We start from the raw sequence: 17,763 nt of genomic DNA on the forward strand, positions 1-17,763 counted from the left end.
AACAAAGTATGTTATAAATATCTTTCATTTGGCAACCTGTTACATCACAATACTCTTTTAATTGTTTATAAGGTGTATCACAATGATGAGTCATACTCTGGCATTCTACCATTGGATTAAGATTTAAAAAACAGTTTTTGTACTCCTACTCTTTTTGGGATTGCTGCAATTTAAATGATTGTAAACCTAATGTCTTTTATATCCCTGAGACTTCAGAAACAGGAGGCAAGTCAGCTAGTCCTTGTAGATACTTTGGTTCTGGGATGTATGGTACGGGCCCAGTCCTTCGCACTCCCAGACAAGAAGCAGCAGGCCAACAGAACAAAGCAGTTTGGCAAAGTGGCAATCCCTTTTGGAAGCACAGCAGTCCTTCTTCCTGGTAGAATATCCCCTGTTCCAGGAGTATTCTGATTTGGTGGTGTCAGAGGTCCAGTACTTGTTATGTTATGTTATGTTATGTTAATTATATTTTTATAGCGCACAGATGCCCCAGCCAAGGGGCGTCCTGGCGCTCTAGACTTATATCCAGTTGGGCCATTGAAGTGGTAGAGTCTTTAAAGGGATGCTTGGAAGTTCACAGACTCCCTTTCTTTTTTACCCTGGCTCCAGACTTACTACAGGGGGTTATGCATCCCTTTGTGTGGGGACAGGACGCAGTCTTTTCAGGACTAAGTGTCAGCTCCTCCTGTCCATCCTGTTCAGGATGACCCATCAGAGGCCACTCAGTCACACCTACTCTTCCTTTGTGTGTGTCTGTCTAGAAGGAATGCAGTAAGCCAGCTATCATCCACCCCGGACATGTATCCAGAGACAGGCAGGAGGCACCAGTTGCTTACAGTAAGAAAATGCCAACTTTCTAAAAGCCAGAATTGCTATTTAAAATCCAGCTGCACTATAAAGTTTGTTTTTAAATATTGTTGTTGTTGTTGTTGTAAGGCTTTATTTCGATAAAACATTCATCTTTAAAAGCATAGGATAATACATCACTTAATACCCATTACTAGTACAAAACTTAGTTTACACATCGATTAAAAATACTGCATACATAAGATTAAAATCACTTAGAAAATTACATAAAAAGACTAATTAAACAATCTCATTAAGCCTTTTAGTTCTGATGGACCAAGCCCATCTTAAGAATTTTGACATTCCACAAACATACAAAGGCCGAGTATCTGACATCAAAATTCGGAGTGCTACAATATGATGTCTGGTGCCTAGTTCTCTACATATTGGTTTTAACCAGCTATTTCTCGGGGATTTGTATGCCGGACATTCAAATAAAATATGGGCAACAGACTCAACTCTAGTCGTACAGGTTGAACAAAAAGGTGAAGTTTGAAAGGGAACTTTCCAGCATGCAGTCAGTTCACCTACTGGGAGGATTCCTACCCTGAATTTAAAATACAATGCCCGGTCACTTGGACTCGCCATAAACGGGCCCATAGTAGTAGCGGTCGGATTCGTGCCTGGTCCTTGATTGAACGGCACCCCATATCAAGGAGCAGAGGTAGCGTGGGGGTACTCTGTGGGAGAGCCATCAGGTTCTTCAGGAATTTGTTCTCTGACCTAGATAACTGATCTAAGTTACTTGTACCCCAAAGTTCTGCCCCATAAAGCGCCGCGCTAACTCCTCTCGCCTTACAAATATCTATGACCAGAGACAGCAAATATGAAGGCCCATCTCTTCCCAATTAGAAATGACACTTATAAAATGTGATAAGGTAATCCCAATGTTACTTTATGGGAGAAATAGGCCTTGCAGTAGTGAAAAACAAATCTACAAGTTTTTCACTACCAACACAGGTAAAATGTAAAAATATATGTCCTACTTTTAAATACACAGCACCCTGCTCTGGGCTGTCCAGGGCCTACCTTAGGGGTAATTTATATGTATTAAAATTAAAGGTTTGTGACTGGCAACTAGGATAACTTGCCAGGCCGTCATAGCAGTTCAAAACTATACAAACAGGCTCTGCAGGGCAGGCCTGAGACATGTTTAAAGGGCTACTTAAGTGGGTGTGACAATCAGTGCTGCATGCCCGCTAGTAATAGCATACGACAATGTCTCAACTGGTAGTACTAGCGTGACAATTTGTACACAGTGAATGAATTACAAGAAAAAGCGAAAAGAGAAATAAACACCAAGAGTTGACTATTACAGTCTGTATTCAATAGTAGGTAGAAGAATTCATTCAGACTGCAATTCTATAATTACTCATAAGTTAGTGTAATTAACATAAAAGCACACTCATAGTGGTCGTGAAAAGGTGAGCAGCGCATGTGACAAGGCAACAGCGAGAGGGTGTTACGTAGTATGGTACAAAAAATAAATACTGGGGTGAATAATTGTACAGAAGTATGTTAAGTGCCAGAGGCCGTAAGTCAGCTGAATTCTGTTGACAGCATTTCGACCTGTGTTACATCATGTCATCATCAGTACAAGGATTACACAAATACCTTGGAATTGCTGCGCATGGTCTGTAAGCACATGTGTGGTTGGGTCCGGGGAGTGACACAAGACTTTAACATGAGGTTGGAGGACCATACTATAAATGGAGTACCAGGTGTGGATAACCCTTTGTGTATTTGAGGGCAACACTAATAGCAAGGACATCAAATAAATCAATTAGACTGTGTGGTATGCGGTTAGTGGTCAGCTGAGCAGAGCACCTGAGCTGGCAGAGTGTTTGCCTGCCTGAAGCACTCTTACACATAGAGGCTTTCAACTTGGGGCCTGATTTAGATATCAGCGGACAGGTTAGTCTGTCACAACGATGATGGCTATCCTGTCTGCTGAAATCTAAATCTCATATGATAGAATAAGGTTTATATTTCGTTGGACAGGATACCCATCACCGTTGTGACGGAGCAACCCGTCTGCTGAGATTTAAATCAGGCCAGTGGTTTTGAATCCAGTTTTGATAACTTGTTGCTTGACACGCCAGGCGAGTCACTTTACCACCTATAGCATTCCACGTGGTATAATTGATTTATTTAACTTAATGGAAATTAAGTTGTATTTACTCAACAATTGTCTTTGCTATTAGTGTAGCTCTCAAGCACAAAGTAGGGTGATCCACACCTGATACTCCAGTCATAGTACGGAAGAGAGGTGAGGTCTGCTGTGAATTTATTTCCCACAGTATTTATGTTTTGTACCATTTTAAGTAATACTCTCTCACCGTTGCCTTCACTTTGTTCTTGTAATTAATTTACTTTGCACAAACTGTCAGTATAATAATACCTGTTGAGACATTGTCCTATGCTATGACAATTCCCTGGTGCCAACTTGGTTTAGGGTTTTCCTCCTGTTGTGTTTACTGCAGGCCCACTATTAATCAATCAATCAATCAATCATATCATTTGTAAAGCACACTACTCACCCATGAGGGTCTCAAGGCTCTGGGGTGGGGAATGCTGCTACTGCTTGAAAAGCCAGGTCTTAAGGACTTTTCTGAAGGTCAGCAGGTCTAGGGTCTGCCGTAGGTGGATGGGGAGGGTGTTCCAGGTCTTGGCGGCGACGTGAGAGAACGATCTGCCGCCGGAGGTCGCTCTTCAGAAGCGAGGGACTGTGGCAAGGGCGAGGTCGGCGGAGCGGAGCTGGCGGGTAGGGGTGTGGAAGCTGAGTCGTCTGTTGAGGTACGTTGGTCCGGTGTTGTGGAGTGCCTTGTGTGCGTGTGTGAGGAGCTTGAAGGTTATCCTTTTGTTCACCGGGAGCCAGTGCAGGTCTCTCAGGTAAGGTGTGATGTGGTTGCGGCAAGGGATGTCGAGGATCAGGCGTGCAGAGGCGTTGGAGCCATCTCAGGAGGCTCCTGCGTAGAGGGCATTTCCGTAGTCCAACCTGCTGCTGATGAGGGCCTGGGTGACTGTTCTTCTTGGTGCCGTGGGGATCCACTTGTAGATCCTGCGGAGCATGCGGAGGGTGTTGAAGCAGGAGGAGGAGACGGTGTTGACCTGTTTAGTCATGGAGAGGGTGGAGTAGAGGATGACCCATTGGTTGAGTGCGTGGTCGGTGGGTGTTGGAGCAGTTCTCAGTGTGGTCAGCCACCAGAAGTCAACCCAGGCCGAAGGGGTGGATCCGAGGATGGGGACCTCCGTCTTGTCCAAGTTCAACTTCAGTCGGCTGTTTCTCATCCATTCAGCGACGGCCTTCATTCCTTCATGAAGGTTGATTGTGGCGGTGTGGGGGTCCTTGGTGAGCAAGAGGATCAGCTGGGTGTCATCGGCATAGGAGATGATGTTGAGGTCGTGCCAACGGGCGACGTGGGCAAGCAGTGCCATGTAAATGTTAAACAGAGTTGGGCTGAGGGATGAGCCCTGGGGTACTCTGCAGATGATCTCAGTGGCTTTGGAGAGGAAAGGGGGAAGGCGGACGCTCTGTGTTCTGCCAGAGAGGAAGGAGATGTTCCAGTCCAGGGCCTTCTCTTGGATCCCGGTGTTGTGGAGGTGTGTTTGTAGTGTGTGGTGGCACACCGTGTCAAAGGCGACTGACAGGTCCAGAAGAATGAGGGCCACCGTTTCTCCGTTGTCCAGCAGGGCTTTGATGTCATTGGTGGCGGCGATGAGGGTAGTCTCAGTGCTGTGGTTGCTGGGAATTCCGGACTGAGAAGGGTCCAGGATGTTGTTCTCCTCGAGGTAGCGAGTCAGTTGTTCGTCTTCTCGATGACCTTTGCCGGGAATGGGAGCAGGGAGATAGGCCGGAAGTTCTTGAGGTCCTTGGGGTCTGCCGTCGGTTTCTTGAGTAAGGCGATGATCTCAGCGTGCTTCCCGCTATCCTGGAAGGTGTTGATGACTTTCCGGAGATGAGGTGCTACGGCTATGCTGGCTTTGTTGACGATGTGGTATGGGCATGGGTCTGACGGAGATCCAGAGTGGATGGTGTTCATGTTCTTGATGGTGTTATCGTGTTTGATGTTGGTCCAGGAGAACAGGCGGTTGGTGCGGCTGGTGGTCGTGGGGGCCGATGTCTCAGTGGTTGTCGGGGCGGTCGTGGCGTTGAAGCTGTTGTGGATGTCCGTGATCTTGCGGTGGAAGAAGGTGGCCAGTGAGTCGCACAGGGGTTGAGAGGGTTGGACGTCGTTGGTGTTGGAGCTGGGGTTGGAGAGTTCCTTCACGATGTTGAAGAGCTCTTTGCTGTTGTGCAAATTGTTGTCTAGGCGGTCTTTGAAGGAGGCCCTTATGGTGGATCTGATGAGATGATGGTGTCTGCGGGTGGTGTTTTTGTGAGCTGCGTGGCTGTCCGGTGTTCGTTCACGGAGCCAGATCTTCTCCAGCTTTTGGCAGGTTTGCTTGGAGGCCCGGAGGTCTTCAGTGAACCAGCTGGCTTTCCTGCTGGTGTGACTGTTGGAGGGTTTCTAGATCGGGCGAGGGTATTGGCACAGTCGTTGATCCACTGTCTGAGGTTGCAGGCGGCGGTGTCGGGGTCGGCGGTTGGGCTCTGGGCAAGGGTGGGGGTGAGCTGGTCTTCGGTGACTTTGCTCCAGCAGCGTCAAGGCATCTGTTGGGTGTGGTGGTGCGTGCTGGGTTTCTTGAAGGTGAAGTCAATGCATCAATGGTCGATCCAGTGGAGTTCGGTGGTGTGGTTGAATGAGACGTGGGGGCTTGCAGAGAAGATGGGGTCAAGGGTGTGACCAGCGGAGTGGGTGGGTGTTGTGATGAGTTGTCCGAGTCCGAGGTTGGCTAGGTTGTCGATCAGAGTGGTGGAATTAGTGTTGTTGTTGTTCTCGAGGTGGAAGTTCAGGTCCCAGAAGAGGATGTAGCCTGTGGAGGCGAGGGCGTGTGTGCTGACGAAGTCGGTGATGGAGTCGCTGAACTGTGGTCGGGATACGGGGGGTCCGTAGATGATGGTTCTTCTGAGCATGGTGTTGGGGTCGGTGTGGATCTGTAAGTGCAGGTGTTCAGCGGTGCTGAGGGTGTCATCAGTGCTGGTCGAAACTCTGAGAGTGTTCCAGTGGACGATGGTGATTCCTCCTCCTGCTCCGTTGGTGCGGTCCCTGCGGGTGACCTTGTAGTTTTCCGGGACGGCTATGGCTATGTCGGGTGCTGAGGCGGGGTTCAGCCAGGTCTCTGTCAGGAAGGTGACGTCTGCTGAGGTTGAGTCGAGTAGGTCCCAGAGTTCAACGACGTGTTTGCGGGCAGAGCGGGTGTTGAGAAGGATGCATCTGAGGTGCTTGGGTTCTTTCCTGGTCAGCAGCATGGTGGGGTGAATGCTGGTGAAGCTGCAGTTCTGGCAGATGAAAGCTCCGTGGGTGCGCTTCAGGGCGGCCAGGAAGCAGGTGTGTGATTGTCCGGTGTTGAGTGCGTGGAGGGTTCTGGCATCATAGAGGTGTCGGGCGTCGTGGCGTTCGCGGGGTCCAGGGGTCCTGGTACTGGGCGCAGTCCAGGCGTGGACAGGCACAGACGGGCTTGCTTGGATATGCCTTTGGTGTGCCAGCGGCGAGGCCGCTGCGCACAGTCTCCATATGAGGGGATGTGGGAGGGAAGAGCAGCTGGTAGGCGGGAGTGGGGCGGCAAATGGGATTGCATGGGGGCGGCCACAGGGACGCAGCGATGGTAAAAACAGGTGGGGGCCACGGGAGAACTGGGCACAGGAAGGAAAAACAAGTTTAGGCAAGTAAAGAAGTACAGGCGCAGAGGAATAAAAGCAAGTCCGGCCAAGAAAGCAAGTTAGGCACAATGAAAAAATACAAGATTAGGCAAAAACAATGCAGGCAGAGCCATGCAGCATCATGGGGAGAAACCTGCCTGCGAGCAGGGGCAGAGGTCGCCTGCAGCATATGATTTACAGGACCTAGGCACATGTAGTGCACTTTACCAGGGGCTTATAAGTAAACTAAATGGGCCAGTTGCGGATAAACCAAAATTGCCATGTTTTAAGTGTAGAGCATATGCATTTTAGGACTCATTGTAGTGGAAAAGTGACCAGCATCCTAAAGCCAACTAAAATGAGGTCAGAAAAAGAAGAGGGGAAAGGGAAAAAGTTTGAGGTGACCCTGCAGAAAGAACCATTGCCACCAGGCATGTTTTACAGATTGGAGAAGTACTCCATGAAATAGCCAGCTATGAAGTACGATTTTCATGATACCTGGGGATACACATTTATTGCCAGACTTGCCTTTCTGCAGGGTCATCCTCAAACATTTTATCTTCACCCTCCTGTCATCTGAACTCATTTTTGTTGGCTTTTAAGACTTTGTGTTTTTTATCACTGCTAAAGTACTTTTGCTCTCTCCTGAAACATGGTGAAAATGGCTTACATACAATTAGTAATTGAATTTATTTGCAATTTCCTAGTAAAGTGGTTCTACATTTGCCCAGTGCCTGTAAATTAAATGCTGCTAATGGGCCTACAACACTGATTGTCCCATCCACTTAAGTAGCCCTTTTAGCACGTCTTAGACATTGCTGTCTGTGCCATGCCGACCTGGCAAAAAAAAGAATTTCTTTAAGGCCCAAACCTTCCTTTTGAATACATGTCACCCCTAGGGTATGCTCTTTTATATTGTACTTGTCCTAGTTGTGAAAAATTCCTAAACCCATTTGTCACTACTGCAAGGCCTATCTCTCCCATAGGATAACATTGGGTTACCTTATAATATGTACTAAGTGATAACTTCTATTTGGGAGCAGATAGACAGCTCGAGTTTGTTGTCTAAAGAATTGTAATTTAATAGTAAAGTCGCATGTTTAGTCTCAATTCTGAAAATGCCATTATTGGACTGTTTGAACAAAAGGGGAGTTAGGCCCACAGGACAAAGAATAGGCAGGGTCGTTCTGTGCAATGCAACTGGGAGTACGCCTACATCTCTGAGTCTTTTTAAAGCTTAAATATTTTCAGCTTAAAGACAAACACTTTCTCCTTGTGTTTATCCTGGTATATTTATTCAAACCTTTTTACTTTATATTTTACAGTTGTGATTTCACATATTACCACACGAAGAAATGAAAAACAATGTCAATTAATTTCCATATCACAAAAACATTTCATAAAAGACGTTTACACATGTATACAAAGTAAATCATGTTTTACAAACAACCTCACAAGACTCTTGAATGGACAAGTTGTGAAACAAACAATTTGTGAAAAGAAAACACAAAAAAACATCATAGTACCATAAAACAACTACTTTCTGTCCTGTTGCCCTATTTTCAACTCTTCATTTAGTGTCCACAAAGTGTTAACGTATTTTTTTAAAACATGAAGGGTATTTTATCCTTTGATTTAATGTGGATTTAAACCGTATGCCGACGCGTTTCAAGTCCTGATAATCTCTTCACAGAACTCTCATCAGGGCTTTTCTTTTAAGTCTAAAAAGAAGTTGTGACATAAAAACAAATCTTTAATGACTCCTCCATTGTTATTGATTTTTAGATTTAAGATGGTTTATTCTCGAAAAAATTAGGACCAACCGGCGAGGCGGGGATAGCGATAAAACAAGAAAGACCAGAGAACAATGGTATTTCTGCCACCTTAATACCGTCTTGAAAGGCCTGAATAGGAGGGAAGATTGGGCTAAATGCCTTTAATGTTTCCCATAATTAACATGGGACAGATTGTAGACACCTTTGATGTGGACTTTCTGTCTTAATACGATTCAGGTTGGAGACATCCCCACAAGTCTAATGTGACCTTAGTTTTAGTATGAATTCTATTCACCGTATGTTTTTTATATTTTATACTTTTTATGAGTTCTTTCATGAGCGAGTTCTAGTTAGTTACAGGTCGCCCAACCTGCAGTGTGGTTTCGCTGTCGAGCTTTATTTGCTCATTCAATATGCATTAGTATTTTACCGTATTGGAGTTTGTCCTTATCCAATGGGGACACTTAATATAGATAGGAATTCTTTAATTCTTATTTTCATGCCGCATGAAGCAGATAGGATGCATTAGCAAACCAATGGGAAGGCTAGTTTGACCGGCAGCCGTTCCTTTCCAACTAGGTAGACCCGGACCAGAAAGGGAACTCCTGCACGGAGAAGAAGGGCGAGTCTATTTCTATGTAAAGGACCAATCAGCCTCTACAACACCTAGCCACTCAATATGCATGGGGTAGGCTTGAAAAGTCCTTTCGTAATTGGCCGATTGAGACAGGCTTCTTAGAGCAATCACAGAACATACACGGGCTCTTAAACGAGGGCGGCGTGTACATGCGTGTATTCATTTTGGAACCCCATCACACGCCACTACAGCTAGCGCTTTTAGGTAAGATCTCCTCGTGGACTTCACGCCGATAGTTTAGCAGACCACGATTCTTCTAGTAGTATTATGCATACTAACGTGGCCTTTTGAATATTTATCTTTAAGGCAGCTGTGATTATCCTGACATCGAGTAAGACGGTATTCCCCCACAGACATTTTCGAGAAACGGGAGAACCTGATCTAATCCAGATACTGCCGCAGGTATACTTTTCACATTGAGCATTTCGCAGATAGAGGTTTAGGGTAGCAGATTTGCAACTGTTTTAAATAAGTTTCTCTTTTCTGTTCTCCCCAATTAGATTAATAGAGACTAGAATACTAGTAACTTCAGGAAAAACTCTTCCTTCTGAAAATCTTTTTTCAATTTGGAACGGTGTAACAATCTCCCGGTTGAAAGACCTAAACAGGTGGGTTTTTGATTAATAGTTGAGGCTTTAGGGCTGAGTCAATTTGTCAATCTAGCGATGTATAAACCTCTTTTGCACATATTCCTTATTTAGGAAAGAGATCTAATTGCACAGTTTCCGGGACTCTCAACAGAGAACTGGACAATAAGAGCATCAGAGGTTGTTATCTATAACACCAGCCACCCGAAAGACTAGGGTAAGAGCACCCTATAATTAGGTTTCCCAAGGGCTGGCAGGTAGTCCCAGATGGATAGTTAGTAATAAATAATTCTGCCTTTTTAAGATAGGTTTATTTTCAGATCTCATTTAGATGTGACATATATAATCCATCCCGCTTTATGAAGGAGGGACCCATGATGATAATGTTGATCTATAACGTTATTGAACAGTTACCTTTCGGGCACATGCTTGGTATAACACGGGCTATTAAACCGGGTTAGCAGTTAGTGGTATATCCTATTATGTTCTCTCCTAAATATTAAACATTTGCATGTATGAGTTGAAATGTATATAGTAGAGGGAAAATTTTACAAATCAAAACAAAAGTAGTGTCATAATGAAGTCCTTATTTGACCCCTTGAATGAGAACATCACTGACTGTCAATAAGTGACTTTTAAGTACTAGTTTGTATTATATTGGTTGTACAGTTAGTAAATATAAAAGATCTCACGGATTACTCTAACTGTGTATATATATTCATTTTAGGATGATCTGAATGACTCCCTTGGTGTGACAGAAAATAAGAGTCTTGAAAAAGGTGGTAATTACCATTATAATCCACCGAAACGCGTCGACGCTACTCCTGGTGCAATTCAAGACTAACATCGATGTTGACGTACAGATACTGTAGTAGCATAATATGGATGGAAATATAATTGAGTCCGAATGTACAACCTGTATTTAACAACTTTTATGTTTTACTGTTTCTGTCTCTATTTTCAATTGTGCAGGCCATAATTGATCATTTTGTATCATTTTTATGTATTTTAGATTAGGGCACTAGATTAGTCAGCCCAATATTATCGTTTTCATGCTCAATGTATTTACAATAAATGATTTTTAACTTTCTTAGATTTTTTGTGTATTATATATTTGGAGGAATGTGTTTATAAACCTGTATTTACTGAGTCTCCAGGGAATTTTTGGCATTTTAGATTGTACAACCTCATTTCCCTTGACTAGCTTAAGGGGTACCTCTCTCTTTAAAACATCGATTTTTAGTACACACACTGAGCTATAAACTGGTAATACCAGTTTGCTTATAATACCTGTTTTAGTGTGATTATAATCTCCATACTGTTGTTAACCACAAGATAAGAGATTTCCTGCTTTGGCTTTCACAGCTTTCTGAAACAATACCAGAAACATTTTAGTAGTGGTATTCGGGCAAAATGAGGTCACAATCACGGCTTATATTCATTATTGCCTACCTCGTATTGTTCTTTTATTACGAGGTGAAACTTCTCTATGGCTTTTTAAATCGAGTACACTTGTTCCTGCAAATAATGTAAGTACTCATTTAGTTCAAAATATTATTGTGGGTACCTGTTCGTAGGGCCGCCTGAGCTGACAACTCCTATTCACCCTCAGATAAGTCTGCGAGCGCTTCCTTACTAGAGTGGGAAAAGGCTCAATTAATTCTTCTGTGTATGAAACATTGTTTGTACACGCGGTTACAATGTTGCCGCTAATTACCTCTTTCGGCGTTCAGCACGGGAGGCCCGCTTTGCGTTTACTTGAAGCCTCTCATGGGCGTCCGCAGGGGGGGGCTAGGAGGGGCGCTTGCCCCCCCTGGAGCACCCCTCATTGCCCCCCTGCCAGGGCCGGCTGACCCACCGGGTGCTGGCTTCCTGGGGGCGCCGTCTTTACATCTTAATTATGATTTTAAAAGCACCTGCGTTCCTTTCCTCCTGCAATTACGGGGCCCCACAAAAGTGTAAAGATAACTCCTGTGATTAATGTTCTTCTTGGCCAGAGATCAGAGTTTTGTGTAGTTGAGGTTTTTGACTTATGTGAAGGTAGTACAGAGGGTTAATATGCCTGCTGCAAAGAACGTGTACCAAGTAGATTAAAGAGTGCATTTAATGTAAAATGATCAGCAGGTTCCTGCTTTTTAAGGAGCTATCCTTTTCTTACTTGCAATTTATAACTTAAAGTCCTATTATAGAATGGTGAGGTATTAACTTTCAAGAAAACGTGATGCCAGTGAGTCACTGGGATCATCCCCTTGGGAACTCTATTATCTCCTCCTAATGACAGAGGATTCCACACAGTTAATAACGTTTGTTTCGTTTTTTATTATTCAAAGTTCATAATCTTGGAAATGTTCCTCAAGATATATTATGTGTTATATAATCATCTTTGATTCATATTTTAGAGCCTTAACGTTGATTCATAACATCCCTATCAATGGCATCATAATCATATACGGTATCCAATGCATTTCGGGCTATTATTCAAGCCCTTCATCAGGGAATCATGCTGTAAAAACGAAAATACATAATGACTGCTATGTACAATGAAAATAAACAAAAATAAAAATAACGTTACCACTTTGTACATTAGATCATGCGTTACCAATATATTCCAATACAGTTGTACCATAGCTCTATAGGTCACCATTGGGATTCGAAAAGGTATTGTAATGAACTTACATGCCTGTCTTTGTCCTTAATCAATGGGTTTGTCATTAATTATTAAACGATGTAGCTCTAGAAAAAAGGAGAAAAAAGGGTACAGGACAAATTGTTGCGTGTTGTTTTTGGGCCCCGTGTTTCCCTGTTTGTGCGAGTAAATTGCTCTGAACTGACCTGTTTGTTGTTTAAGGGTAAATCCGCCAAGAGACGCGGCTTCCTCGGTAAACGCGCGTATCGGTTTGAAAAAGTGTAACCGTCATGGTATTCAAAACGGAAAGCGGTCATGTGACCTGCTAGCACTGTGAACAGACTATCGGTCGGGGTGATCTGTAGCAATTTGTCTAATGTGTTCTATATGTAGGCGTGTATATCTAACCTGGTCTTACGCTGCATTATAAAAGTGAAAATATAATACTAAAAGGTATAAAATGAAATGTAAAGGAAAAAATATCGTTACTGATAGCAGTATCGAAAACGGGAAGGCTTCCGTGGTCTATCTTATGTCAAGCGGCACTGAACGTGATGTGCTAGCTTAGGTTGTGAACAAAATCAAGGGAAAAAACGCTTATAGTCTATAAACTGTTAGAGGAGCTCATCTTTGGTAACAACAGTATTATGGCAAAAACAAAGTATCTCAAAATGAAGTATATACAGCAGAACACAGGGGTTGCCAATCTGTGGCACTGGAGCAAATTTTTCAGTTTTTAGTTATAAGTAGCATGAGAATTCGATTCTCTCATTGAGTCCAAAAGGCTTCTGGGTACATAGTCTATAAATCCATGAATTCTCTCTTTGGAGTAAATGTTTTGTGTTATCTCGACCTTCTATTTTGATGATGTTTTCCAAAATCAGGAATTTTAGTTGTGCAATACTGTGTTTCGCTTCCATGAAATGTATCGCAACAGACGATTTATCGTTTTTCAAACGTATGTTTGATTTGTGTTCTGTTATTCTTGTTTTGATCCGACGTTCCGTCTTGCCAATGTATAATTTGCCACACGGGCATTTAAGCGCATAGATAACATTAGTTGTATCGCATGTCGCATTTACTTTCAATTTTATTTCTTGGCCTTTCATTGGGTGATTGATTTTATTGCCTTTGATAATGTTGTTACAGTGGCCACAGTTGTGGCAGGGTTTGGTACCATGATAAGTTTCTATTGTAGCAGTTCTGGGTTGTATCAATTCACCAATATTTTTTGTCCTAGTAAATGCAAAAAGAGGAGGGTCTTTGAAACAGTTGTTGAAATCAGAATCCATAGTGAGCATTGGCCAATGTTTTAGTATTACCTTTTTAAATTTTTGACTTGAAGTTGAGTATTTCGATATGGCCACTATCCTTGTTTGCTCTTTTGCATGACTTGGTTGTAACAGTGTATTTCTGTCTTTTTGCGTCAGTTTTTGTTTGGACTCATCAAGAATGTGTTCTGGGTACCCTCTCTGTTTGAATTTGTTTTCCATCTCTGTTATTCTTTTCTGTGAGGTAATTGGTTCTGATACAATTCTTTTTACTCTTGACATCTGAGAAAAAGGTAGAAATTTTTTTAGGTTATATTCATGAAAGCTGCCGTAGTGGAGCATATTGTTGCGATCCGTACTTTTGATGTATAAATCCGTTTCCAATCCTTCTGTTATACGGTTGACTTTAACATCTAGAAAGGTGATGGTACTCTCAGACATTTCCCATGTCAGTTGGATTCTTTCATCAATTTTGTTGAATTGTGTTAGTACTTCATGTAGTTGTTCTTTTGTGCTTGACCAGATAATGAAAATATCATCGATATAGCGGATGAAGAGTTTAAGATTATCACTCCATTCTTTTTTCGATAGGATATGTTTTTCTTCGTAGAACTTCATAAAAAGATTCGCATAGACCGGCGCTGCCGAGTTGCCCATAGCCGTGCCCACCAGTTGTAAATACCAGCTGTTTTTGTGTCTGAAGTAACTTTGGTAGAGTGAAAAGAGCATTAGCTCCATTAAAAAGGTTTGAAAATTGACATCCAGATCAGTGTTTAATAGAGCCTCTTCAATGGCTTCTATTCCCATTGAGTGGGGTATGCTTGTATATAGTGATTTTACATCAGCTGTACAGAGTATTACTTGTTGTTCTGGTTCAAGTTTGATAGTGTTGAGCTTCAGGATGAATTCTGTCGTATCTTTTACATATGTTGACATTTTCCTCACTGATGGCTGAAGGTATTTATCCAGTAGTTGACCTACTGGCTCATGGAGACTATGTCTTGTTGATACGATTGGTCTTAGTGGTGGATCCATTAGATTCTTGTGAATTTTAGGCACCATGTTTAGTGTTGGACTTTTTGGATTATCTTTGAGTAGAAATTTCTTTGTTCTTGAAGTGATTATTCCCATTTCGTGTGCTTTGTCAACAATGGTTTTGAGGTTCTTAGAATACTCCATGGTTGGATTTTGTTGGAGTCTCATGTATGTGTTCGTATCATTCACATGTTCTTGTACTTTCAGATCATATTTGTCTCTGTCCATTATTACGATGGCTCCTCCCTTATCAGCTTTTGTGCAGATGATCTTTTCATTACTCGAGAGTCTTCTAAGGGTGTCCATATCCTTTTGTGTCATGTTTCTCTGACAATGTCGTCCATGTTTAATTTTAGCTAGATCATGTTTAACCATCTTCTCAAATATATCGATAGTTTTATGGCTAATCGGTGGTTGGTAAGAACTACTTGGGCGTAATCCTTGTAATTGGTCTGTGTCTTGTGTCGTTGATTCCGGTAATATGTTGTCAAAGAAATGTCTCAAACGTAATTTGCGTGTGAGTTTAAAGAAGCTGACTTCTAATTCCAAATCATCTGTGGTGTGGGTAGGGACATATGACGTGCCTTTCTGTAGTAGTTGTTCTTCATGTTTAGTCAAAGGGTATTTACTTATGTTAATCACTAAGTTATTTTCGAAGTTTTGCTCCTTGTCACTGGTGCTTCTATTTCCTTCCCCTTTTCTTGTTCCCTTATTTTGTCCCCTCCTGGGTCGCCTCTTTGTGATTGGCCCTGGTCTAAAAAATGGCTCTGTTGAGTTTGTATAGTAGCCATCGGTTGGGTGCTCTCAGTTGAGTCTGTATGGGTTGTTGATTGTTGTTTACTGGTTGTGGGCTGTTCAGCAGTTTTGTTTGGTGGTGGTTGTTTCCTCCTTTGTGTTGTGTCTCCCTCCGACGATGAAGTATCCGTATGTGATGTATATGTTTTATTAGCTCTTTTCCTGGAATAAATTTCAGCCCAGGTATATACCTCCCCTAGACGATAATCCAGTGTATCTCTCTTGTATTTTCGAATTTTTCTTTCATTTATGTCTCTTGTATGTTTTTCCATTTGTATGCTAATGTCTTCCAGTGTCTTAGATAATTCCTCCTCAGACATTGCGTTGGATAATTCATTTTGTGTTTCAGTGATTTCTTTGGTGAGCTCTTCCAGTATTTCTGATAACTCCTCTATTATCAGGAGAATAAGATCAAGCGAGCATTTATTTAAAATTTCATACCATCGGTCTTGGAACTTCTTTGAGTTTTTGCAGAGGGAAGGTTTAAGAGCAATCCTTAGGCCCCGGGGTATGCGTTGGTTTTTATGATACTTGACTAATGTACTCGCATGCATTTGTTGATTTATCTTCCTTTTGAACAGATATATAAGTTGTCGTACATTTTGCTCCTTAGTGCGTGTGTTGGACTCCTGTGTGAGTTCATCCCTAATTAAACCATAGATTCTGTCTGCTTCTCCAGGTTTAAATGCAAAGGTTGAGGCTCTGGCCTCCGTGATAATCTTAAACTCTTCATCCGCTATATCGATGATATTTTCATTATCTGGTCAAGCACAAAAGAACAACTACATGAAGTACTAACACAATTCAACAAAATTGATGAAAGAATCCAACTGACATGGGAAATGTCTGAGAGTACCATCACCTTTCTAGATGTTAAAGTCAACCGTATAACAGAAGGATTGGAAACGGATTTATACATCAAAAGTACGGATCGCAACAATATGCTCCACTACGGCAGCTTTCATGAATATAACCTAAAAAAATTTCTACCTTTTTCTCAGATGTCAAGAGTAAAAAGAATTGTATCAGAACCAATTACCTCACAGAAAAGAATAACAGAGATGGAAAACAAATTCAAACAGAGAGGGTACCCAGAACACATTCTTGATGAGTCCAAACAAAAACTGACGCAAAAAGACAGAAATACACTGTTACAACCAAGTCATACAAAAGAGCAAACAAGGATAGTGGCCATATCGAAATACTCAACTTCAAGTCAAAAATTTAAAAAGGTAATACTAAAACATTGGCCAATGCTCACTATGGATTCTGATTTCAACAACTGTTTCAAAGACCCTCCTCTTTTTGCATTTACTAGGACAAAAAACATTGGTGAATTGATACAACCCAGAACTGCTACAATAGAAACTTATCATGGTACCAAACCCTGCCACAACTGTGGCCACTGTAACAACATTATCAAAGGCAATAAAATCAATCACCCAATGAAAGGCCAAGAAATAAAATTGAAAGTAAATGCGACATGCGATACAACTAATGTTATCTATGCGCTTAAATGCCCGTGTGGCAAATTATACATTGGCAAGACGGAACGTCGGATCAAAACAAGAATAACAGAACACAAATCAAACATACGTTTGAAAAACGATAAATCGTCTGTTGCGATACATTTCATGGAAGCGAAACACAGTATTGCACAACTAAAATTCCTGATTTTGGAAAACATCATCAAAATAGAAGGTCGAGATAACACAAAACATTTACTCCAAAGAGAGAATTCATGGATTTATAGACTATGTACCCAGAAGCCTTTTGGACTCAATGAGAGAATCGAATTCTCATGCTACTTATAACTAAAAACTGAAAAATTTGCTCCAGTGCCACAGATTGGCAACCCCTGTGTTCTGCTGTATATACTTCATTTTGAGATACTTTGTTTTTGCCATAATACTGTTGTTACCAAAGATGAGCTCCTCTAACAGTTTATAGACTATAAGCGTTTTTTCCCTTGATTTTGTTCACAACCTAAGCTAGCACATCACGTTCAGTGCCGCTTGACATAAGATAGACCACGGAAGCCTTCCCGTTTTCGATACTGCTATCAGTAACGATATTTTTTCCTTTACATTTCATTTTATACCTTTTAGTATTATATTTTCACTTTTATAATGCAGCGTAAGACCAGGTTAGATATACACGCCTACATATAGAACACATTAGACAAATTGCTACAGATCACCCCGACCGATAGTCTGTTCACAGTGCTAGCAGGTCACATGACCGCTTTCCGTTTTGAATACCATGACGGTTACACTTTTTCAAACCGATACGCGCGTTTACCGAGGAAGCCGCGTCTCTTGGCGGATTTACCCTTAAACAACAAACAGGTCAGTTCAGAGCAATTTACTCGCACAAACAGGGAAACACGGGGCCCAAAAACAACACGCAACAATTTGTCCTGTACCCTTTTTTCTCCTTTTTTCTAGA

At 42.2% G+C, this 17,763-nt stretch overlaps 1 long non-coding RNA gene across 2 annotated transcripts; it reads left to right on the forward strand.

Annotated features, from left to right (window-relative positions):
• Positions 1 to 9,102: 9,102 nt before the first annotated feature.
• LOC144827604 (uncharacterized) lies at positions 9,103 to 10,675 on the forward strand. Of its 2 annotated transcripts, XR_013610262.1 has the most exons (5): positions 9,103 to 9,205; positions 9,308 to 9,403; positions 9,502 to 9,609; positions 9,703 to 9,805; positions 10,316 to 10,675. It is a non-coding gene; the product is annotated as an uncharacterized LOC144827604 (long non-coding RNA). The 2 variants fall into 2 exon arrangements; XR_013610263.1 differs by lacking the exon at positions 9,703 to 9,805 and having other exon boundaries at positions 10,316 to 10,674.
• The last annotated feature ends 7,088 nt before the right edge of the window (positions 10,676 to 17,763 follow it).

This window comes from Lissotriton helveticus, chromosome 4_1 (assembly GCF_964261635.1).
Source record: "Lissotriton helveticus chromosome 4_1, aLisHel1.1, whole genome shotgun sequence".
Lineage (NCBI taxonomy): Eukaryota > Metazoa > Chordata > Amphibia > Caudata > Salamandridae > Lissotriton > Lissotriton helveticus.